The sequence below is a fragment of the Monodon monoceros genome, unplaced genomic scaffold, assembly GCF_005190385.1.
Source record: "Monodon monoceros isolate NGI ecotype Baffin Bay Population unplaced genomic scaffold, NGI_Narwhal_1 Super_Scaffold_21, whole genome shotgun sequence".
Classification (NCBI taxonomy): Eukaryota; Metazoa; Chordata; class Mammalia; order Artiodactyla; family Monodontidae; genus Monodon; species Monodon monoceros.
In genome coordinates, this window is record NW_021703778.1 from 138,836,007 (window position 1) to 138,860,436 (window position 24,430).

Consider the following 24,430-nt stretch of genomic DNA (forward strand, 5'->3'; position numbering starts at 1 on the left):
AATGCAATAAAAATGTTGTAGTAATGTCAGATTGCTATAAAAAATTCTAGCCTCTTAACTCAGGGGCTTCACTGCAGACTGGTAACGTGTGCACAGATTGGGGTAACACTGGTCTAAGAGATTGTCATAGAGGAGCTGGGAGGGTCAAAGGCTTATGGTTTTCGACTGCCAGCTGAATGCTGGGGGCTGAATAGAGTTGGCTCAAGTGGTGGGTCTCAACTGGGCATGATATTGCACCCCCAGCCCTGCCAGAGAGGCACAGTAAGGAACTGTCCTGCCACAAAGCCAGAAGCACCCCTGTTGAGGAACAGTGGTTTGGAGCTTTAAGATCTGGGAGACCCCGTCCTCTGCAAGAGGCTCTTCAGCAACCCCGCTGACAGATGGACTCTTTAGCCAGCGTCTCTGCCTGAGAACAAAGAGGATGCCAGGGCCCAAGACAGGGCAGAGGAAAGGGTATTGGAGAGGGAGTGCCGGGCGCAGAGCCAAGCAGAGCCTGAAGCACCCAGGGACGGGGAGATAATGTAACCTTTGACAAACTGCAGTGGCTTAAGGGTTGTCAGCTCAGACAGAATTGCCTACATCCATTTAATTAGATTTTAATTTCTCTTTACACATTTGGTTTTCAAAGATTCTAAGACGTAATTATTTTCAGTATCAATTGACTAGGAGGAAGAATCCCCAACTTAGAATAAGTAGCTTAAGGAGGTCTGTCTCATCCCTGTTCAAACACGGGTGCCTTCCAGATGCTGCTGGGCTGCGTCACAGTCGCGCTGAGGCCTGGGAGCTGGCAGAGAGGTAGGTACCCAGGTGGGGAGGCGGCAGGAGGAGGTGTGAGGGAGGAAGAGAAGAGCTCTCCTGCCTCTGTCACCTGAGTCTACGGATATTGCAAGAGAGAAAAGAAACTTGAAGCCATTCAAGGAGCGACATTGCTGGACCCAATGGGTGTAGAAATATAAGTAACAGTGCCTGACTAGTCATTTGGTGTTCAATAGAAACTGTCGGTGCTTGGAGAAAAAGTGAGATGCCCCCTCCCTCTGAAGTACCTTTTGGAAGAGAGTCAGTCACCTTGTAACGGAACCCTTACAGAATGCTTCACGTCAGACCACACAGTCATCGGTTACCTTATTTTGAAACGAAAACACTGAGAAATTGCCCCACTAACATCGCAGAGGTCACCTCTAATCAGTTAAGAAAAAGAGACAAGAAGCAAAAACTATAATGGCGCTTAAGCTGTAAGTTGCTGAACATGTAATCTCACAATTTTAGCTCCATTATTATTGAGCTAATCTTTATAAGTCTAAGTTCCATTTATTATTGCTGAGTGTATAACCTCACAATTGCAAGTGTGGTTGTCCTTTTAAATAAGCCTTTCTAAGACTCACTTTCAGGGACAATATAGCAAGGGGTTGGTAGGTTGTAAAAATCAAGCAGCAGTAATATTTGAAATATCTAATAATTGTTCAGAGCGAGGTACAGATCAGTCAGAATGGAGTGAGGGGTAAGCCTTGTCTACCAGCTGACTACCAGCCTTACCCACAACACATACGCTCAACCTCATGCCCTGATGCTGTGCTGAAGCATTTATTGGTGGCATGAGATAAAGTTTCCAGCGACCATGTGATACCTGTATTGAAAAATTGGTATATTACAATCAGCAGACAGCCATGCAGGTGATGTGTACCAGAAACCTGTACAAATGCCACCAAATGTGACTTCAGAGATGTGAAGACAAAAATGCTGTAGATGCATGTAAGAAGTTCAAATAAAGTTGTTTTGTGGATATGAGAATGGAAAAAGCAAGTTTTCTAAATTAACATCCTACTCTGTGAAATACATCATTTTAAATGTACATATATATGTGTGACTAAATTCATAAGTTAAATATAAATGGATGTTTTGATTATATTATCTATATGTCTAAAAGCTCATGTGTCCAAGCTGGTGAAAATTTGGCAGGATTCCTTTCAGCTGGATGCTTGGAGGTTTTCTTATATGTTGGCATATATGACATTTGATGACTGGATGGTGGAAATAAAAGAATGAATGCATTTTACATGGATGTTGAAGCCTCTCCAAATCAAAAGCATTCGAATCCAGTGGGGGAGCTATAAAAAATATTGGTTTTCAGATACAACACTGGAACAAAGAGATCAGAATCTCTGCGGGATGGTGCTCAGCCCCTGGTATTTTGGAAAGCTCCTTAACTGATTCTATGAGACCGTCCACAACCACATCCCTTTATTTTTTTCCTTTTTTGGTTGTGGGGTATGAGGCATTCAGTGAAGGTTAGTGGTTAAGGAAAAGGGCTCTGGATGAATTGAAATCCTGGGTCTTCCAGTAACTAGCTGTGTGACCTCGTAAAAATGACCATACCTTCCTGTGCCCTAGGCTTCTCATATGTAAATTGAGAAAAAAAATGAACAGTAGTTATGAAGATTAATAAGTTAATACATAAAACGTCTGTAGAATAGTGCCTGGCACAAAATGGGAGCTCAACCCACACTAGCCTGTGTGATTCCAGCAGGGAGTAGACCAGGCCTGCTTCCTACTGCCAAACTGCCTGCCTAGCCTTGGCATCTGTACACTCTGCCCTCCCATCAGTCATCTTCTAGCATGGACCTTCTAAGGAGAGGAGACAACAGGTGGGGAACCAGAGTCGGTGCCGGGCCAGAGATCTAGGTGTATGGCTTCAGCACAATGTCACATCCCAGCACTCATTGTGCCCCCAGAGTTGGGGCTGGGAAGGGGAGGGCCAGGTGGTATTGGGGGAGATAGAGCCAGCTAAAGCAGCCACCTTAACTTCAAGACATGGTGGAGCATATTTCTTCAGAGCATAAGCCCCACACCCTTCACACACTACCTGAATGGCCATTCCTACTGTCATCCATTCTCTGGTCAGAGACTGTCGCACAATTTCCAGGTTTAGAGAGGCCCATGCAGCAGCCCCATCCATGGGGAGTGACTCTCCAGGGTGCTGGGTGTGATATATGGCTCCCAGAAGACTTCAGGGACACTGGTTTACATGCGGGGGTGTATCAATAGAGCACATCAAGCATGCACTGGGAAGCCAGTCTGCTTGGGTTCAACTCTATCACTAATTAGCTGTGAGCTTGGGCAAGATGCTTAACCTTTTTGTGCTTAGTTTCCTCATCAATAAAATAGGTTTAAACTCTGGTCTGAAGTGCAGGGGGCGAGGCCTCTGAACATGGCCCCCTATGAGCAAGTGGAACTAGACTGAGAACAGAGGAAAAGAAAAAACGGTGTGGTAAGGAAGGCTTATCTCTTCTTCACTTGGGGCAGGCTGACTGAGATTAGATGGCTCAATCACACAGCTGTTTGGAGAATCTTGAAGTCGTAAACCTGGGGCCCAGATGTAAACCTGGGCGGAAGCCACGACCTGGGCCTCAGATGCCAGCCAAACCCCCTGATGCTGCGCCCTGGAGCAGAGAAAGCGAATGCCGAGCACCCCTCATGACTCAGACCCAACGCCCGGCCCTCAGGTGACTGCATCTGACTGGGAAGCCCCTGAAAGGAGGCTGCGCCTCAGGTGTCTCTGGGACCCAAGGAGAGGAGCACCCGACAGGATGCCCAACCCTCAGGTGACTTCATACAGGATGGCTGCCCGAGCCGTGTGGCTGACAGGGTCCTGATGCTCCAGCCTTGTGTCAGGCCTGACCCTCTGAGGTGGGAGAGCAGAGTTCAGGACATTGGACCACCAGAGACCTCCTGGCCCCATGAAATATCAATCAGCGAGAGCTCTCCCAGAGATCTCTGTCTCAATGCTAAGACCCAGCTCCACCCAATGGCCAGCAAGCTCCAGTGCTGGATGCCCCATGCCAAACAACTAGCAAGACAGGAACACAACTGCACCCATTAGCAGAGAGGCTACCTAAAATCATACTAAAAGTTCAGACACCCCAAAACATACCATCAGGCACAGCCCTGCCCATGAGAAAGACAAGATCCAGCCCCATCCACCATAACACAGGCACCAGTCTCCTCCACCAGGAAGCCTATACAGCCCACTGAACCAACCTTACCCACTGGGGGCAGACACCAAAAACAACGGGAGCTACAAACCTGCAGCCTGAGAAATGGAGACTCCAAACACAGTAAGTTAAGCAAAATACAACAACAGAGAAATATGCAGCAGATGAAGGAGCAAGGTAAAAACCCACCAGACCAAACAAATGAAGAGGAAATAGGCAGTCTACCTGAAAAAGAATTCAGAGTAATGATAGTAAAGATGATCCAAAATCTTGGAAGTAGAATGGAGAAAATACAAGAAATGTTTAACAAGGACCTAGAAGAACTAAAGAGCAAACAAACAGTGATGAACAACACAATATATGAAATTAAAAATTCTCTAGAAGGAATCAATAGCAGAATAACTGAGGAAGAAGAACGGAAAAGTGACCTGGAAGATAAAATAGTGGAAATAACTACCGCAGAGCAGAATAAAGAAAAAAGAATGAAAAGAATTGAGGACCGTCTCAGAGACCTCTGGGGCAACATTAAATGCACCAACATTCGAATTATAGGGGTCCCAGAAGAAGAAGAGAAAAAGAAAGGGACTGAGAAAATATTTGAAGAGATTGAAAATTTCCCTGAATGGGAAAGGAAATAGTCAGTCAAGTCCAGGAAGTGCAGCGAGTCCCACACAGGATAAATCCAAGGAGAAACACGCCAAGACACATATTAATCAAACTATCAAAGCTTAAATACAAAGAAAAAATATTAAAAGCAGCAAGGGAAAAACAACAAATAACATACAAGGGAATCCCCATAAGGTTAACAGCTGATCTTTCAGCAGAAACTCTGCAAGCCAGAAGGGAGTGGCAGGAATATTTAAAGTGATGAAAGGGAAAAACCTACAACCAAGATTACTCTACCCTGCAAGGATCTCATTCAGATTCGAAGGAGAAACTAAAATCTTTACAGACAAGCAAAAGTTAAGAGAATTCAGCACCACCAAATGAGCTTTACAACAAATGCTAAAGGAATTTCTCTAGGCAGGAAACACAAGTGAAGGAAAAGACCTACAGAAACTAACCCAAAACAATTAAGAAAATGGTAATAGGAACATACATATCGATAATTACCTTAAACGTGAATGGATTAAATGCTCCAACCAAAAGACACAGACTGGCTGAATGGATACCAAAACAAGACCCATATATATGCTGTCTACAAGAGACCCACTTCAGACCTAGGGACACATACAGACTACAAGTGAGGGGATGGAAAAAGATATTCCATGCAAATGGAAATCAAAAGAAAGCTGGAGTAGCAATTCTCATTTCAGACAAAATAGACTTTAAAATAAAGACTACTACAAGAGACAAAGAAGGGCACTACATAATAATCAAGGGATCAATCCAAGAAGAAGCTATAACAATTGTAAACATTTATGCACCCAACATAGGAGCACCTCAATACATAAGGCAAGTGTTAACAGCCATAAAAGGGGAAACTGACAGTAACACAATCATAGTAGGGGACTTTAACACCCCACTTTCATCAATGGACAGATCATCCAAAATGAAAATAAATAAGGAAACACAAGCTTTAAATGACACATTAAACAAGATGGACTTAGTTGATATTTATAGGACATTCCATCCAAAAACAACAGAATACACTTTCTTCTCAAGTGCTCAGGGAATATTCTCCAGGATAGATCAAGCCTTGGTAAATTTAATAAAGTTGAAATCACATCAAGTATCTTTTCCAACCACAATGCTATGAGACTAGGTATCAATTACAGGAAAAAAACTGTAAAAAAATACAAACACATGGAGGCTGAACAATACGCTACTAAATAACCAAGAGATCACTGATGAAATCAAGGAGGAAATCAAAAAATGCCTAGAAACAAATGACAATGAAAACACGATGATGCAAAACCTATGGGATGCAGAAAAAGCGGTTCTAAGAAGGAAGTTTATAGCAATACAATCCTACCTCAAGAAACAAGAAACATCTCAAATAAACAACCTAAACTTACACCTAAAGCAATTAAAGAAAGAAGAACAAGAAACCCCAAAGTTAGCAGAAGGAAAGAGATCAAAAAGATCAGATCAGAAATAAATGAAAAGGAAATGAAGGAAACGATAGCAAAGATCAGTAAAACTAAAAGCTGGCTCTTTGAGAAGATAAACAAAATTGAAAAGCCACTAGCCAGACTCATCAAGAAAAAAAGGGAGAGGACTCAAATCAATAGAATTAGAAATGAAAAAGGAGAAGTAATAACTGACTCTGCAGAAATACAAAGAATCATAGGGATTACTACAAGCAACTCTATGCCAATAAACTGGACAACCTGGAAGAAAGAGACAAATTCTTAGAAAAGCACAACCTTCTGAGACTGAACCAGGAAGAAATAGAAAATATAAACAGACCAATCACAAGCACTGAAATTGAAACTGTGATTAAAAATCTTCCAACAAACAAAAGCCCAGGACCAAATGGCTTCACTGGCGAATTCTATCAAACATTTAGAGAAGCGCTAACACCTATCCTTCTCAAACTCTTCCAAAATATAGCAGAGGGAGGAACACTCCCAAACTCATTCTACGAGGCCACCATCACCCTGATACCAAAACCAGACAAGGATGTCGCAAAGAAAGAAAACTACAGGCCAATATCACTGATGAACATAGATGCAAAATTCCTTAGCAAAATACTAGCAAACAGAATGCAACAACACATTAAAAGGATCATACACCATGATCAAGTGGAGTTTACCCCAGGAATGCAAGGATTCTTCAATATATGCAAATCAATCAATGTGATACGCCAGATTAACAAACTGAAGAAGAAAAACCATATGATCATCACAATAGATGCAGAAAAAGCTTTTGACAGAACTCAACACCCATTTATGATAAAAACTCTCCAGAAAGTGGGCATAGAGGGAACTTATCTCAACATAATAAAGGCCATATATGAAAAACCCACAGCAGACATCATTCTCAATGGTGAAGAAGTGAAAGCATTTCCTCTAAGATCAGGAAGAAGACAAGGATATCCACTCTCACCACTATTATTCAACATAGTTTTGGAAGTCCTAGCCACGGCAATCAGAGAAGAAAAAGAAATAAAAGGAATACAAATTGGAAAAGAAGAAGTAAAACTGTCACTGTTTGCAGATGACATGATACTATACATAGAGAATCCTAAAGATGCCATCAGAAAACTACTAGGGCTAATCAATGAATTTGGTAAAGTTGCAGGATACAAAATTAATGCACAGAAATTTCCTGCATTCCTATATATTAATTATGAAAAATCTGAAAGAGAAATTAAGGAAACACTCCCATTTACCATTGCAACAAAAAGAATAAAATACCTAGGAATAAACCTACCTAAGGAGACAAAAGACCTGTGTGTAGAAAACTATAAGACACTAATGAAAGCAATTAAAGATGATACAAACAGATGGAGAGATATACCATGTTCTTGGATTGAAAGAATCAACATTGTGAAAATGACTATACTGGCCAAAGCAATCTACAGACTCAATGCAATCCCTATCAAACTACCACTGGCATTTTTCACAGAACTAGAACAAAAAATTTCAAAATTTGTATGGAAACAAAAAAGACCCTGAATAGTCAAAGCAATCTTGAGAAAGCAAAACAGAGCTGGAGGAATCAGGCTCCCTGACTTCAGACTATATATTACAAAGCTACAGTAATCAAGACAGTATGGTATTGGCACAAAAAAAGAAATATAGATAAATGGACCAGGATAGAAAGCCCAGAAGTAAACCCATGCACATATGGTCACCTTATCTTTGATAAAGGAGGCAAGAATATACAATGGAGAAAAGAGAGCCTCTTCAATACGTGGTGCTGGGAAAACTGGACAGCTACATGTAAAAGAATGAAATTAGAACACTTCTTAACACCATACACAAAAAATAAACTCAAAATGGATTAAAGACCTAAAAGTAAGGCCAGACACTATAAAACTCTTAGAGGGAAACGTAGGAAGAACACTCTATGACATAAATCACAGCAAGATCCTTTTTGACCCACCTCCTAGAGAAATGGAAATAAAAGCAAAAATAAACAAATGGGACCTAATGAAACTTAAAAGCTTTTGCACAGCAAAGGAAAACATAAACAAGATGAAAAGCAACCCTCAATGGAAGAAAATATTTGCAAATGAAGCAACTGACAAAGGATTAATCTCCAAAATATACAAGCAGCTCACACAGCTCACTATCAAAAAAAGAAACAACCCATTCCCAAAGTGGGCAGAAGATCTAAATAGACATTTCTCCAAAGAAGATATACAGATTGCCAACAAACACATGAAAGGATGCTCAACATCACTAATCATTAGAGAAGTGCAAATCAAAACTACAATGAGGTATCACCTCACACCAGTCAGAATGGCCATCATCAAAAAATCTACAAACAGTAATTGCTGGAGAGGGTGTGGAGAAAAGGGAACCCTCTTGCACTGTTGGTGGGAATGTAAATTGATACAGCCACTATGGAGAACAGTATGGAGGTTCCTTAAAAAACTAAAAATAGGACTACCATACGACCCAGCAATCCCAGTACTGGGCATATACCCTGAGAAAACCATAATTCAAAAAGAGTCATGTATCACAATGTTCATTGCAGCACTATTTACAATAACCAAGACATGGAAGCAAGCTAAGTGTCCATCGACAGATGAATGGATAAAGAAGATGTGGCACACATACAATGGAATATTACTCAGCCATAAAAAGAAATGAAATTGAGTTATTTGTAGTGAGGTGGATGGACCTAGAGTCTGTCATACAGAGTGAAGTATGTCAGAAAGAGAAAAACAAATACCATAAACTAACACATATACATGGAATCTAAAAAAAAAAAAAAAAAGGTTTGAAGAACCTAGGGGCAGGACAGGAATAAAGATGCAGACATAGAGAATGGACTTGAGGACATGGGGAGGGGGAAGTGTAAGCTGGGAAGAAGTGAGAGAGTGGCATGGACATATATACACTACCAAATGTAAAATAGATAGCTAGGGGGAAGCAGCCACATAGCCCAGGGAGATCAGCTCGGTGCTTTGTGACCACCTAGAGAGGTGGGACAGGGAGGGTGGGAGGGAGACACAAGAGGGAGGGGATATGGGGATATATGTATACATACAGCTGATTCACTTTGTTATACAGCAGAAACTAACACAACAATGTAAAGCAAGTATACCCCAATAAAGATGTTTAAAAAAATAAAATAAAGTAAAATAGGTTTTGTGATGATTAAATGAATACACATATGCAGAATGTTTGGAACAGCGTCTGGCTCATAGTAAGCAATATGTAAATATTGGCTATTATATTTAGGATTTTATGCTGTGAAGATGTCAGTCTCCTATGGGACACATTTTTTTTTTTTTTAATTTCATTTCCCTTTCCTTTCATATTCCACTAAATCTCAAAGGACAGGTCACTATGGCATCTCAGATCCATGTCAAGTCCTTTTCCATGTTTTAATGAAGATATTTTAGGGATATCATTGTGTCCCAGGGTGTTATCACTCCTAGAGTGTCACCAATTCAATAAACTCATACTGTCCATTCCTGGTACATTCTCCATGTATCTGAGGACTTTATCTATCATGGTGGGTAGGACAGAGTCCAGCTGTGGGGACAAGGCAAAGATGCAAATGATTCAACCATCAAGCTCAAGAGAGGTACAAAGCATGGGTAACAGGAAGTCAGAGAGGGTAAGGATGCCACCTGGTAGAAGGGCCATGTGAAGGTGGTGATGTTCAAGGTAGCCCTTTGAAGGATGATGGATAAGATTTCATCAGGTATGGCTAGAGACATGGGGGAAAAAGCTTTCTAGAACTTTTAGGTAGAGGGAATAACGTGAACAGAAAAATGAAAATGGAAATGTACCAGGAGTGATCTAATTTGATTGATGTGTAAGGTACAGTAGGGAAGAGTTGGGGGTTAAAGTAGATCAGGGCTTTGCCATAAAAGACCTTAGAAGCAAGGGTGAGCAATTTGTACTGAGTCTGTAAGTGGGGAGCCATTGAGCGTTTGGTAAAAGGATGTCTAATCACAGCTGTGCTTGAGGAAGAGTAATTATTCTCATAAGATGACTCAGAAAGGAGAGACATGGGTAGGGAGACTGGAGAGGAAGTTGCCAGACTATTCTAGATGAGGATTAATGTGGGTTTAAACAAGGGTGGATATGGGGGGACAGGGTAATGGCAGAATCTAGGGGACATGATAAATTGATTGATTGTTGTGGGAAAAGGAGCAAAGATGAAGCCGAGGTCACCAGCCTGGGGAACTAGAAAACTGATGGAGCAATTAACCAAAATAGTAAACCAAGTTCAGGAACAGTTTGGGGGAGGCTGAATCAGGGTTGAGGTGCTAGATAGAGATGTAGGTAATATGGAGCTAGAGGACAGGAAATTAAGACTATTTCACTAGTCCTATAGCTGTGTTATTTTCTTCTATATCTGTAATATCTAACTCTATGCTTAACACACAGTAGGTTCTCAATAAATGAATGATCTCAATTGGAGAGTGATCTCCATGAGTGTGATAGCTGAAACCTAAGGAGAGGCTTCTCACAAAAAGAACAGTTTGCGGGCAGAGCTACAAGGAACCTGCATGCACATTTAGGGATGAGACAGCTAGGGACATGAGCCAGTGAGAAGAAAAGAGCAGAGCAATAGAGAAGGAAGGCAATGCTGGGTGAACAAGGTCAAGACAAAGGAGAGTTTTGAGATAGAGGAGTGGTAAATAGAACAGGTTGAAGATGCAAGAGGAGGATTGTAGCAGCTGCCATAGCAAAGTACCACGAGCTGGGTGGCCTAAAAAAGAAATTTACTCTCTCACAGTTCAGAAATTAGAAGTCCGAAATCAAAATGTGGGCAGAGCCATGCTCCCTCTGAAGCCTCTAGGAGAGGATCCTTCCTTGTCTCTTCCAGCTCCTGGTGGCCCAGGTATTCCTTGGACATCTCTGTCTCTGCCCCCATCATCACATGAGAGATGGGAGTCTTCTCGCTGTGTGTCTCTGTGTCTTCATGTTGTTCTCTTATAAGGACACCAGTCGTATTGGATTAAGGGCCACCCTACTCCAGTATGACCTCACCTTGACTAATTGTATCGCAGATTAGGTCACATGCTGAGGTATTAGAGATTAGGGCTTCAACGTATATTTTGGGTGGACATAATTCAACCCCAAACAAGGACCAAACACAGACTGTTGGGTTTAGCAGTTAGGAGGTGGCTGGTAAGGTTTGTGAGAAGGTTATTTGGCTCAAAAAGTGAGGATGGAGTCCTCCAGATGTCAGGAGGATAATGAGTGAAGGGTAGAGGGAAAACAAAACGTGTGGCAATGAGTAGAAAGTGAGGGGCATCTGTTCAGATGGCTCTTCTATGTGTGATTTTCCTTTTCTGCAGGTACAGGGGATGGCCATGTGTTCTGAGGAAGGTTTTGGTTTCACGCCACCAACTTTCATTCCGTGACTCCGTGGTCCTTCCCCAGCAACGTGTGCTACCTGGCAGGGCTGCGGGTCTTGACATCAGAGCCTCTTTACTCAGGATCTTAGTGGCCAAAAATTGGTTCCCATTTTGCTTCAAACAACTTTTCTTGTCAAAACAGATCACCTGGGTGTTTACACAGGTATTTGTAGTTGAGATTCCTTTATCTCTGGAGCCAGCCCCTGAAATGGGGACAAGACCACCTGTCTGACCTGGTCCCACTTTCGGGTGGAAAAAGAACTGGGTGATAAGAAGGCATTGGAGTAGAACATACTGATAACCAGAATGCACTACTGCATGAGGTAAACCAAATGATGAACAAATATGAGACTGCAGATTTCTTAATTAATTCAAGATCAGCAATTGAAAGTTATGACCCACTCAAGACAACAATGAGGCCATATTGACAACTCAGACTTCCCCCAAATTTCAGGAACCCAGCTCCCTACTTATCCACAGGCACAGTTCCTGAGTGTGTGTGGCAGCAGCCAGGCTCCTGGTGGTCTCCTGGACCAAAGTCCTCAGGAAACTCCATAAATTGCTCATTTTAGTTCAAAAATATCCACCTTTGACTTTTTGACAATTTTTAATTGCATTCTTGGTATGTTATTAAGAATTAGCTCATATTCATATACAAAAATGCACCTGGTATAGTGACCGACACATAACTTGGTCATCAAATGGTTCCTAATATTATCAGACTGACGTGAGTTCAAGAGGGCTGGTTGGGAAATAAAATCATGCAGTCAGCTCTAAGATGAAGCCAGAGCCTCAGCCACTAAGGTTTTCCTACAGGATTAAGCTAGTAGTTCCTGTCTCTTGTGTTCCCTAGAATGGATGATCTCCTAGGACACTTCTTAATAGACTTAATAAGCCCACTCCATGAGTTAGACATGACTTAACCTCAGGCTTTGGATCCAGCTGAGTCTTCCCACCCCGGCTATGCTTTTAATGGATCAGGGAACCTTCTGAACAATGGAGATAGGGATAGGGCAGGGGGATGTGGGGAAGGGAGAGCACAGGAGTCTCCTGCCTCAGTGAATGCCATTCAATGGCCCAGCATCTGAGAATTTCTCCCCTGCTTTATTAAAGTGGCTTCCCCAAAAGCAGCTACACATGGAGTCATCTAGATTAGTTGAGTGTTGCCTAGTGAGACAACTATTTTTCTAGATAGCCATTTAGTAAAGCAAAGGGAAGGCTGCCCTTTGAAAACATTCCCCAGTGGATCTTTTGGAAGTTGCAAAGATGGCTGAACTCTCAGCCTAAAGAAAACCAGAACTGCTACCTGTAAGACCAGTCCATTTTTCTTCCTTTCCTCTCCATATCTCCTGGGTCCTTTAATGCCTTGCGGGGCCAAATTTGTTCAGATTATAAAGGCAGCAAACAGCAAGATTTATTCTAGGACTTGGAGGGAGGACTCCTTTGTAATCTATGACCCAGCTGTGGTAGCCCCAGACTGCAGGTGAATCTGCTCCAACCCTCTTTTTCTTCTCCTGCAAACTAGACTCGTTCTGCAAGGGGGTGCAAAGAAATTTACCAGGGTTGCACAGTGCACCCAGGATCTGTGGAAGATATCTGAGAAGCTTGGATTCTGAAGGTATCTCAATAGCTCTCTGTTCTCACTAGCCAGCTATCCAGTCCTGATATGTGTTTGTGGGGCTGTGTGTGTGCGTGTGTGTGTGTTTGTAGAGATAATGTTTACCTAAAATCCTAATGTGTGGTAGCAAAAGTCAAATTCTGGATGAAATCTGAGGGGGAATACCAGCTCAAGTCACACTACCATATTCAAAACTAGTAATCAAATCATGAGCACATAAAATAAAAACTGGAGGCAGAGAGAGAACCAAATGGAGACTGAAAACGCAGAGAGAACAGAGAGGGTCAGAACACGTAAGATAAATGCAGGTCTGGAGTTGTCCTAGAACCACAGCAATGCAACCAGCTCATGCTTTATGTGCTTGTAGGATGTGATTTTGTAGACAGCTCAGATTTGTGGAAGTGGCCCAGCTGACAGACTCTGTTCAACAAGCTGAAATTAAAAATACTCAAACCCACTGCATCTCTATCCCCTGTAAGCTATATCAACCTCTGGCCTTGCCCTTCTCCTTGTCAACTTGGCCCAGGTTTTCTGAAGTTGGCTTTTTGGGGGGTTTTATGGTAATAATTTTACGTGACTATATCAGTATCGGATATCACCATGGATGATGAGAGTATATTATTTCCTAGATCTATTCTTCTCTGGTTACCTGCAGAAGTATACGGACGACCACCCAAAATTTGGTCAGATGTGGAGACTGACAATGGCCTCACATACCAAGAGGAATGAGAAGGTTTGGATTACACAATTGAGGTCTCTGAGGGGAGCAGGGCAGGCCACCCAGGAAGGTCTGAAATAGCTGAGAGCAAGGAAAGGAGATGGCTCAGGGTTTTTGTTGTGGTCGGGAGGTAGGGCTAGGATGAGTGTTCCCGGGCAGGCACAGCTGGCTGGGCTTGAATCTCCACACTCGCCAAAGGAGGGAGTACCCAGGTTTTCTTATCAGCTGCTGTGGGCATGAGGGGAAGAGGGATGGATAAGGCTTAAAAGCTGTCAGCAGCCAAACATCAAAAATTGGGGTCAGGGGTTTCCCTGGTGGCGCAGTGGTTGAGAGTCCGCCTGCCGATGCGGGGGACACGGGTTCGTGCCCCGGTCCGGGAAGATCCCACATGCCGCGGAGCAGCTGGGCCCGTGAGCCATGGCCGCTGAGCCTGCGCGTCCGGAGCCTGTGCTCCGCAACGGGAGAGGCCACAGCAGTGAGAGGCCCGCGTACCGCAAAAAAAAAAAAAAAAAAAAAATTGGAGTCAGGCTCCTCATTACATATTCCTTTGCCATGACAATGGCCTCTCCACTGGTATGAGATGGCAGCCCAGCTTTCTGCCTTTAAAGTGTTGACTCATGTTTCTTGACTTCCCACCCTAGTGCCCCACTGCTCCCCAGCAAGTCATTCCGCCTTGTGTGGTCTTCTCCCCAAGTTCAGCTCCACCCTTATGCTTCCCTTCCTCCCAGCCTGGGTTCTGCCCCATCCCTCCTCCTAATGCACGACCAGCATGGTGCCCATACTGACTCCACTTTAGAGACAGTAGTTAACCGGGGGAGAGCCCTTCCCACTGATCACAAAGGGTCCATGATTAGGAGGAACTAAAAGGATTTTATTTTTTGAGGATTAAAAAAAAAGGAAACAGAAAATTAGAAAAGGAGTGAGGAGTGCCCAGGGGAAAGTAGATGCCTCTATGAATGGAGACAGAATTAGACTGTGTCCTCTGTTCTCACTGCCCTGAATGATCAAAGGTCTCTGCTGCCCCAGGAGAGTTCTGCTTCCCGTGGGCCATTCTATCTGACGCCCCCATGATGAAGCCTGGAGCAACAGGGTGGAGGACAAGCCAGGGCTGTTAAATTCCAACCCCTGGCTCTTCAGGTCTCTTATGCCTAGCACTCTGATTTGGTTCTTTGTCTAAAGGAAGCTGGTCGATGGCCAGGTTTTTTTTTTTTTTCTCCCTGATAGAAACAAGCTTAGAAAACTCTCCCCTACTGAGAGCTTTAATTGGCATTCTGTTTTGTGTACATGCGTGAACACATTCTTCTGCCTTCTTTGTAAACACTTTCCTTTTCTCTAGAGTAGAGAGATGGCCTCAAGCTTTAGAATAGATTTTACATGCAGAGAAGGGAATGAAAATGATTTTGCGAGACTCTTCTCTGTTGGATTGTGACACAAAGACATGGTCTCCTCAACCTGAGCATCTCACCAGCTAATACTGGCTGCTTCGTCAAATGAGGTGAAAGAAGTAGGGGGAGATGCTAAAGTCCACAAGTCCCTAGCTGATTTTCTCATTTTAAGACTTTCTCTTTTCTTTGTACTTGTCCTTTTCCTGTCACCATTTATACTTCTGTGGGGTTTAACTTTTTCCTTCATGTCTTTTTCGGTTTCCCTAGTTTTATGTCCAGAATAGCTGAGCTGAGTTCACCTGTTTTCAGATCTTATGTTCCCCAGTGGATTCTGATAATCTGGTGAGGAAGGTTTAGGCAATAAGCCCTCTGTGGGCATAATTACAACATGTCATGGTGCTCTTAAAAGACACACCACACACACACACACACGCACACGCACACACACACAATTATCTAAAACTTGACTCTGGCTAAAAATATCTCTCTGGCATCAGGTGATAGTCACAAGGACAGCAGGCATGAGTGAGATAGGTAATCTTAGAGGTCAGAGAGAGGTCTGGTATTAAAGTGGTGCTGAAGATGGAGTTTTGGCCAGAGGACCCAGGAATACTTGAAGCCTGCCCACGTTAATTACTCCTCCCGGCAGGTGAGGTCTGCAAGGGAAATATACGAACAGGACAATGGCTGGCCAAGCAGATACTTCATGACAGCTGGGGCTGTTATTCTAGGACCCCAGACTGAACTTAAGGGAGCTGGATCAGGTCCTGGGGTACCTCCTTTGTCCCAGGCTAGAGAATTAAATGACCTCATTATCCTCCAAACCATACCCAACAGCAACAGAGAATATGAAATCAGAGAAAGAGCAAGAAACAGCCAGATCAATGCCCTGGACTCTGGCCAACCAGACCCATGTGCTTCTCGGCAGGGAGTGAAGAGGAGGAGTTGAAAGTGGTCCTATATACCTTCCAGCTGAAGACCATAAAAGAAGCATCTTGAAGGCTTAGCGTCCCTTTTTTTTTTTAATTTTTAAAATTTATTTTTGGCTGTGTTGGGTCTTCATTGCCGCATGCGGGCTTTTCTCTAGTTGCGGCCAGCGGGGGCTGCTCTTCATTGCGGTGCGGTGGCTTCTCTTGTTGCAGAGCATGGGCTCTAGGCACACGGGCTTCAGTAGTTGTGGCACGCGGGCTCAACAGTTGTGGCTCTCGGGCTCTAGAGCACAGGCTCAGTAGTTGTGGTACACAGGCTTAGTTGCTCCGCGGCATGTGTGATCTTCCCAGACCAGGGCTCGAACCCATGTCCCCTGCATTGGCAGGCAGATTCTTAACCACTGTGCCACAAGGGAAGTCCCAAGGCTTGGTGCCCCTTAAGGGAAAAAACTTGTCACTCTTTTCATCGAAGCCCTCAGCCACTTCTTGTCCCCCTCTGTCCCATCCCTCAATCTAACTCTAAATTTGGGCTTCAAATCTAACATTTAACCCAAGCCCTCTCACTATAATAATTGCTTCTGGACCTACCACTACGCTCCCCTATCCTGCTATGTCTTCCCTTCATTTCAGAGAGAGCGTTTTCTCTAAGAAACCTCCCCAAATCTACCAGGAGGTATCTGTCCTCTCCTTGTCCTGACAATTATATATCCCTTCAGGATCTACATGTGTTGAGCCACATTCACTCCTGGGCACACTCACATTCTGTTTTGTACTATAACCCCCTACCACCCATGTGGGGAAGAGTGGCATTTTTTCTGTGTTCTGAAGCCCTCTCTCCATTGCTCATATATTAGTCAGTTGTCACCAGGTTATGCTGTGGTAACAAATATCCCCAGTATCTCAATGTCATATAACAGTAAATGCTTATTTTTCACTCTTGTACATGCCAGCTGCAAGCTTATGTTTTTCTTCATTCTGGGAGCCAGGATGAAGAAGCATCCCCTAATAGAGTCTTATGGCAGACGGAAAGGAACTATGTGATGGTTCTTGAAACTTCTGCTTGGAAGTGGCGTGTGGCACGTTGCAAATGCTCACACTCTATTGGCCAAAAAGTCATTTGGCCAATCATTATGTCAATGGAGTGAGAAACTATATCCTTGTATAGGGAGAGGAGAGTGAATAATTGGGAACAATCATAGTCTATGTAAGTTCACAACTAGGGTTGAGCCGTCACGTGCCTTTTGAGTGACAACCTACCAGTAAGCCCAGTAATTGGCATCAATAAGATATTCATTATTTCTCATTGGAAGATTTGTCTAAAGTTCACCTCTAACAATTGAAGACACATTTTTCTTCCCAGATTCTCCAAAATACATGAATCATTTCCTGGTCCTCCTAAACAAATGCTCCTATACACAATGTAACTTTTTCTCAGAGATTTGGGGTCATAGTTATGACCATCAAGTTGGGCTTTGTTACAATGTAATAATACTCCTAGGAGCTACTAGTAAGTATAAGTATAGGGACCACTAATAGGTAATATAATAATACTCATAGGGACTACTAATAAGTTGTGTGCCTCTGTTTTAAGCAGTCCCAGGCCACTCTGCATTTGGAGCCCAAGACTCTATCTTGTCTTTTCCCATCAAATTAGGCTCTCAGCTTGATAATGAGAGCAAATCTTCCTCTAGCCCTTGTTACTCAGTAGCATCAGCATCACCTGGGAACAACTAGTGATTCAGAATCAGGCTCCACCCCAGGCCTTCTCCATTGGGTTCTGCATTTTAGTAAGTTCCCCAGGTGCTAAACCTTCACATTAACATTGGAGAAGCAGCCCAGTGATTCTTAACATTAGCTTGCACGTTGGTGATATCTGGGGAGCATTAAAATATTGATGCTGGGGCCCCAGCCCCAGCTCTTTGACGTGATTGGTCTGGGGTGTAGTGAGGCCACTGGGGGTTTAAGAACTCCCCAGGTGATTCTCATATGCAGCCAGGGCTGAGAACGCTGCCATCTGGCTACTTTCTCCTAGTTGCTTGAACCATGCTGGTTGGGTGGTCAGAGATGCAAACTTATTCACAGTTGTGCAACTGTGTTACTGACCATTAGAATGAACGAGGGCTGGAGGAGGCCGACCTTACTGAAATAGTAGTAGTCCTGGTTATAAGGAGCTTCAGTGGGCTGGGAACATTATCTCTAATCCTTACCACATCCTTTTACCAAGATTTAAATTTAAGAAATTGAGCCTCAAAGAAGGTGAGCAACTTTTCCAAGATCACACAGCTACCTGGTAGAAATCGGATTTAAATTCACCTCTGCCTTCAAAGCGGGGACGTTTTCTTGCAAACGCTGGGAACTTTTGCTCCCAACCTGTGTGAGCTATGATGATTGGACCTTGGAACACTACTATAGCTGCTAATAGGCTCTTGTCACTGTCTTCTAGAGCAGCTGGGGTTGGGGTCTTGTTGAGCAAGGTTATCAGGTAAGAAATCACACTCCCACATAAGTGATTGTATATGATGCCTGACAGCTCCTCAAAGTGTGCCATTTCACAGAGGGGTCAATTGGATCAGCAGGAGGACAGTTACATGGTGCAAACAAATAACATGGTAGAAACCGATCAGTGCAGAGAAACTGCATGACTCCCCAGGAGAGGAAAGGACCATGCCTGGAATGCTTCCCCTGTGTCAACTTCTTAGTTGTGAGGACATTGCAGGGCCACGCACACTGGGAGCATTCTCTCATGTGATCTTCACCACATCCTATTGAATCTGATATTAATTTTGCCCATTTTATACATGTAGAAATGGAGGCTGGGAAATAAATTTGCCTAATACTAGACTGTTAATTAAAAGTAGAGCTAGCATGGCAATCTCTGGTCAAAGCCTGTGCAATACCATCCACATTTTATGACTTCTTAATTTCTTAAGTGCACCGTCCTGACAATTGGGTGCCATCTGGTTCACTACCTGCTGTTCAGCAATTTTGGGACAAATTACTCAGCATCTTGACATGGGGTAAGGGATAGCTTTTTTTTTTTTTTTTTGCGGTACGCGGGCCTCTCACTGCTGTGGCCTCTCCCGTTGCGGAGCACAGGCTCCGGACGCGCAGGCTCAGCGGCCATGGCTCACGGGCCCAGCCACTCCGCGGCACGTGGGATCCTCCCAGACCGGGGCACGAACCCGTGTCCCCTGCATCGGCAGGCGGACTCTCAACCACTGCGCCACCAGGGAAGCCCAAGGGATAGCTTTTTGTAGAAAAGGAAAGAGCTTCAGGCAAACAGGAGAAGAGAAAAAAAAACAAGCTTCCATCAACCATTAATCCACCTGAGATCTGCTGGTACCAGGGGACCCTGCTCCTCTGCTGTTTCTGCCTTTTCACAGATCATAGATGAGAAATGACCTTGTTAATTGGAGAACAAACAGGCAGTGCAGCACCAGGCAGTCTGGGTTTGGATTTGTTTACAGAAGTTGTCTAGGAATCCAACTGCCCAAAACCTGAAAACCTGGGGCTCTTGGGATGTCACAGACCCCCTTCTGGTGCAAGGAAGCCCCTTGGTGTCCTGGAAAGCTGTGCTTAGGGTCAGGTGCTCCACTGGGGAGAAGCAACACCCATCCCAGCATGGTTAGTTCATTTTCTGGGTCAATTTTGGAGAGGACACCCATGGGAATAATGAAATTTGAGTCACAAATAGCAATGTGGGCAGGCAGCGCTGGATATGCCCTGCAATCCGCAGAGATAACTGACTGTGAGGAAAGAAGGGGAGGGAAAGGACACAGCTCTGAGGTGCGGACAGCTCTGTCTCCTTCTTACTTTGGGCCTCCCGCTTCGATCATCTATTCTGCCTGGGTGGTGGGGTTGGCAAGAGGCAAGTCAGGCAAAAAATAAGCTGATCTCAGACCGAAGAGGTCAAGGGGGTGGGGTCCATTTGCTGAGAATGGAAGGGAAGCTTGAAGCTGGTAGAAATCTTCAAGCATCTCTGTCTCATATTTTTGCTTTCTCTAAAGTTCAGTGTTCTGGGAAAAGCCCTCATTTCTCTGTACAACCAGATTTCAACTAGGTTTTCTCCCTCTTCCCCCTTTCTTAGGAACCCACCAATGAATATGCTCCCATAATTCACAACCTCCTTATCCTTTCTTACCTTTACCCATCCCTCCATCCTCACCAGCCCAGGAATGATTTAACTGGCTAATATATTCTCCCCAGTTTTTCACCTATGACATGAATCCCATCTTGTTTCCCAGGGCTCAGGCTTTTAAATTTCAAAAGTCTGAAAGAGTCCTTGCTTGTTCCCCTTTCTGCTATTACATCTCTTTCCATCAACCATTAACCTCATCAACCATGAGGGCTGAGCAGTATACTCCTCCTTTCCTTTCCTTTTGTAAGAAAATGCAGAACGGCCTGGCTGCCTCAGTGTAGGGTGGGTTAGAATTCATTGGATGACAGGAGATGGGAGAAAGATCCTCAGTTCATATTTCAAAAGTATTATATTCATAAAACTTATAAAACTAAACCCATTCTTTTCTTGATCCCAGGCACTATCATACGCCCTTGTTAGGTGTTAGTGTGAGTGAGGAGAGGAGTGGAAGTAGGGAGACCCTGCTGTTAGCACAAATCAGCATGAACCATACTGAGGCCTCAGTCTGGAGGAGAAGACCTCTCCATGTCTGGATTCTTACCTCCTGGGCCCTGGCCTAGGCCCTAAGGGAGACTGTTCAGGTCAAAAGACCCTATAGGAGTGAGGAGGAAAGACTCCAAGAGAGAAAGTGACTTCTCTCCAACATCAGGGTCAGATGGGGAGATTATTTCTTTGGAGCACAGTCCCTAAAGCTCTAGAAAGGAGAATTCCTTCCTGAGATGCATACCTTGAATTTAATGAATCTTTGCTTCATCCCTGCTGACTGCTCCAAGAGAAACAGACAGAGACCCTGCTCCCTATTTTGTAGACACATTTCCTGACTGCTCTCACATGAGGGCTGAGCGGTATACTCCTCCTTTCCTTTCCTTTTGTAATCCCTGATTTCAGTGGGGTGGGGATGTGGTAGATTGAAGGAGAGGAAAAAGAGAAGGACGGTATTTTTGTGGCAAAGGGAACACTGATGACTTGAAAGGCTTGTGAGACTTCGAATATGTATTTCCCCCCAGCTGCTAAGTGAATGAATTCTTTAGATAAAAAGAACATTCACATTCGCCTATTCTTCAGTTTGCTCTTGGGGTGGGGCTAATAGAAAAGTGGGACAGTAATGGGGATGGGATATGGCATGTTCCTCCACCAAAAATTGGGTGCTTTATAACTCTGGAATTCCTGAACTATTTTCTCATGGGAAAGGTGAATTTGTAATGTCCCCAACCACTTCCTCTTCCTGTATTTCTGATGTTAATCGGTGGCACAAGGGTCTACAGAAGTACCCAAGGGTGGAGCCTTGGAAATTATCCTTTCTTCTCCCTCAGCTACAGCTCACATGCCTGGTTGGACAAGTCACGTTGATTCGCGCTCTAAACTGAATCTCAAGAATCTATTCCCTCCAGTCCCAACTCACTGCCCTGTCTTAGTCTAAAACAGGTGCTTTCCTCTGTGGCACGCTGGAGTATCTTAAGTAGTTCCCTGTCTTGAACTTCTCTTGTCCTCCAAGCCATACTGTCAAAGACTCATCTTTCTAATGCACATCTGTTCATGTCACTCCTTTGCTTACAAACTTTTGCTTCATGCCTTTTCCCTGTGAGGTAAAGTCTAACCCCTTGATACGGCACACAGTGCTTTTCATATGCTGACCCCTGGACCCAGCTCTAGCATCAGTTTCTGGGGTACCTTCCCTTTTCCCCCTTCAGGCTGGCTCTGAGCTTCCAGAGAAGTTTACTCGACTACTATTCTTTCCTGTTTCATAATTTTTTATTTAAATGTGTTTTCCCTACTGGACGTGTTTTCTCTATTGGCAAGGACTATGCTAGATACATAGTGGATATTTGGTTAAGTTCAAATGATTGATTGATTGAATCTGTATGACAACACCAGTTCCAAAGACACAAGAAATTTTTTCCTTTTGTTTCAGATCAGCAGCTGTGCTCAGGCAGTCTCTAATGCTTCTCCTACTTTCCCTTTTTCTAGTCTCTCTACCCTTTCCTTTAGCTACCAATCACTCCCCTGACCTCTCACCGTGATTCTCTTGCTTCCTGGCCCCTAAGATGACACTTTCCTCTAGGAGAGCACCCACCTGCCTCCTACTTAGAGGGAATGTCAGGAAGATAAAGCAGGGCCCACCCCCAGGGGTAGAGGTGGTTCTGCACATCTGTCTGCCCATTTGCAGCCAAACCTAAATATGAACCATGCTGTCAAGGAGGAGGCTGGAAACCGTTCAAGTGGAATCAGATCCAGAGACAACAGAATAGAGACAGAAGAAAGAGACATCAATTTCAGACCCAGAGTCCCCAAGGCCAGGCCTTGCGCGGAGGCTGTTCCTAACATTTTCCACACAGGTGGAGAAGAGAAGGCCATTATAGGGAGGAGTTGTGAGGTCACTGCAGGATATGAACAGAGATGGGTCAGGGGGTGTCATCGGGGGCAGGGGCAGAGGGGACACACAGTGGACAGATTCCACCCCAAGCACAGAAGATGTAGTCCAGGGGACAGGCAAGAGATGTTTCGGGTTGGGTTGGATTGAATGGCTGCGGAGCAGGTTGTAATTATTAATGATGTCAGGGCTCTGCTTTTCAGCAGTTGTGACTCTAGGTTGCTGACATAACTTCAAATGAACCCAGGTTTTAGGAGGAATCTTGTGGAATCTTAGGTGGGATCTGTGAAGGGAATGGTGCCTGTCATACCAAAGGAAGGAGGATATGGGAGTTTCCCATCTCACTCCAGAGAGGACATTCTCTGAACGAGGTTTATGGAAGTAGAGGCAAAGTTCCTCCAGTTAAGCTGCTTCCAGATACATTCCCCATGTGGTGTGGCAGGGAAGGGGGACCTTACCAGGAAAGATTGGGTGAGTCAGCCTGCTGTTGAGACCCTCATTCTGTTCTCAGAGATGTCTGCTAACAAGGTCCCCTGGTGAGTTCACGGCCATCTTCAAATAAACGTGGAAGAATCTGGGCTTTTCCAGATAACATGGTTTGTGGGTTCTTCTCCAACATCCAGTACTGTTGGGTCAGCTCATTAGTACCTTGGTTTCTGAAGACTCTGAATATCACCTAGGGGAAAGATAAATGTTCTATCACAAGCAATGTGCAGCTTATCACTGGTAATTAAGAGACACGCTAATTCAAGAGATGAGGTAATTCAAGGTGTCAAGTGTCACATTGTTCAATTCCCCTGAATGCTTAAATGGAGAGTCCAGAATCCCCTCCTCTCAGCATAATGCCTTTGAGATCATCCATGTTGTGGATGAATCAGTAGTTTCTCTCTTTTTATTACAGAATATATTATTGTATGAATAATCTACAGTTTGTTTATCCATTCTCCTGTTGATGGACATTTGGGTTGCCAATTTGGAGCTGTTGTGAATAAAGTTGTATGGACATTCTTATACAAATCTTTTTGTAGACATATGTTTTAATTTCTCTTGGGTAAATACATAGTAGAATTTCTGTGTCATAGGCTAGGTGTATAATTGGAAACTATGAAACAGTTTTCCAAGGGATTGAACAATTTTGAACTCCCACCAACGATGTTTGAGAGTTCAGTTGCTGCAAATCTTCACCATCATTTTGAGTGGAAATTCCACTCAAATCACAGAGTGATTCCACTCTGGTGGAAATCTCATTGGGTTTTTCATTTGTATTGCCTTGATGACTAAGAATGTTGAACACTTTTTCATGTTGCCGTTGGATACTTTTCTTTGTGAAGTGTCCATTTATATCTTTTGTTCATTTTTTTTTTAAACTGGGCAGTTCTTCTGTTAGAATTGCCTGGCAACTCCATAAGTCTAAATCCCCCCTTATTCACACATCTGGGTTATTGGCCAAACCTTGTTCTCTCTATGGTCATTTACCACTTAATAGTCCAGTCTGGGTTTTGTACGTGGTGGCAGAAGTGTTCCAAGAAGATGAAGGTGGAAGCCATTAGACCTCTTGAGGCTGAGCCTTTACAAATATTGAGTTGGCCAAAATGTTCATTCGATTTTCTCCATATGGTGACTCACGTAGCGCTTAGCTGTCTTTAACTTCATTCAAAACAATTTTGTTAGACTGTATTGTGACAGCTGTCATATCAGCATGCATTTAAAAAAAACATAAAAATGGGTGAATTTTTGTGTAGCCATTTTAATATTGAAGATGGAAGAAAAAAGCAACATTTTTG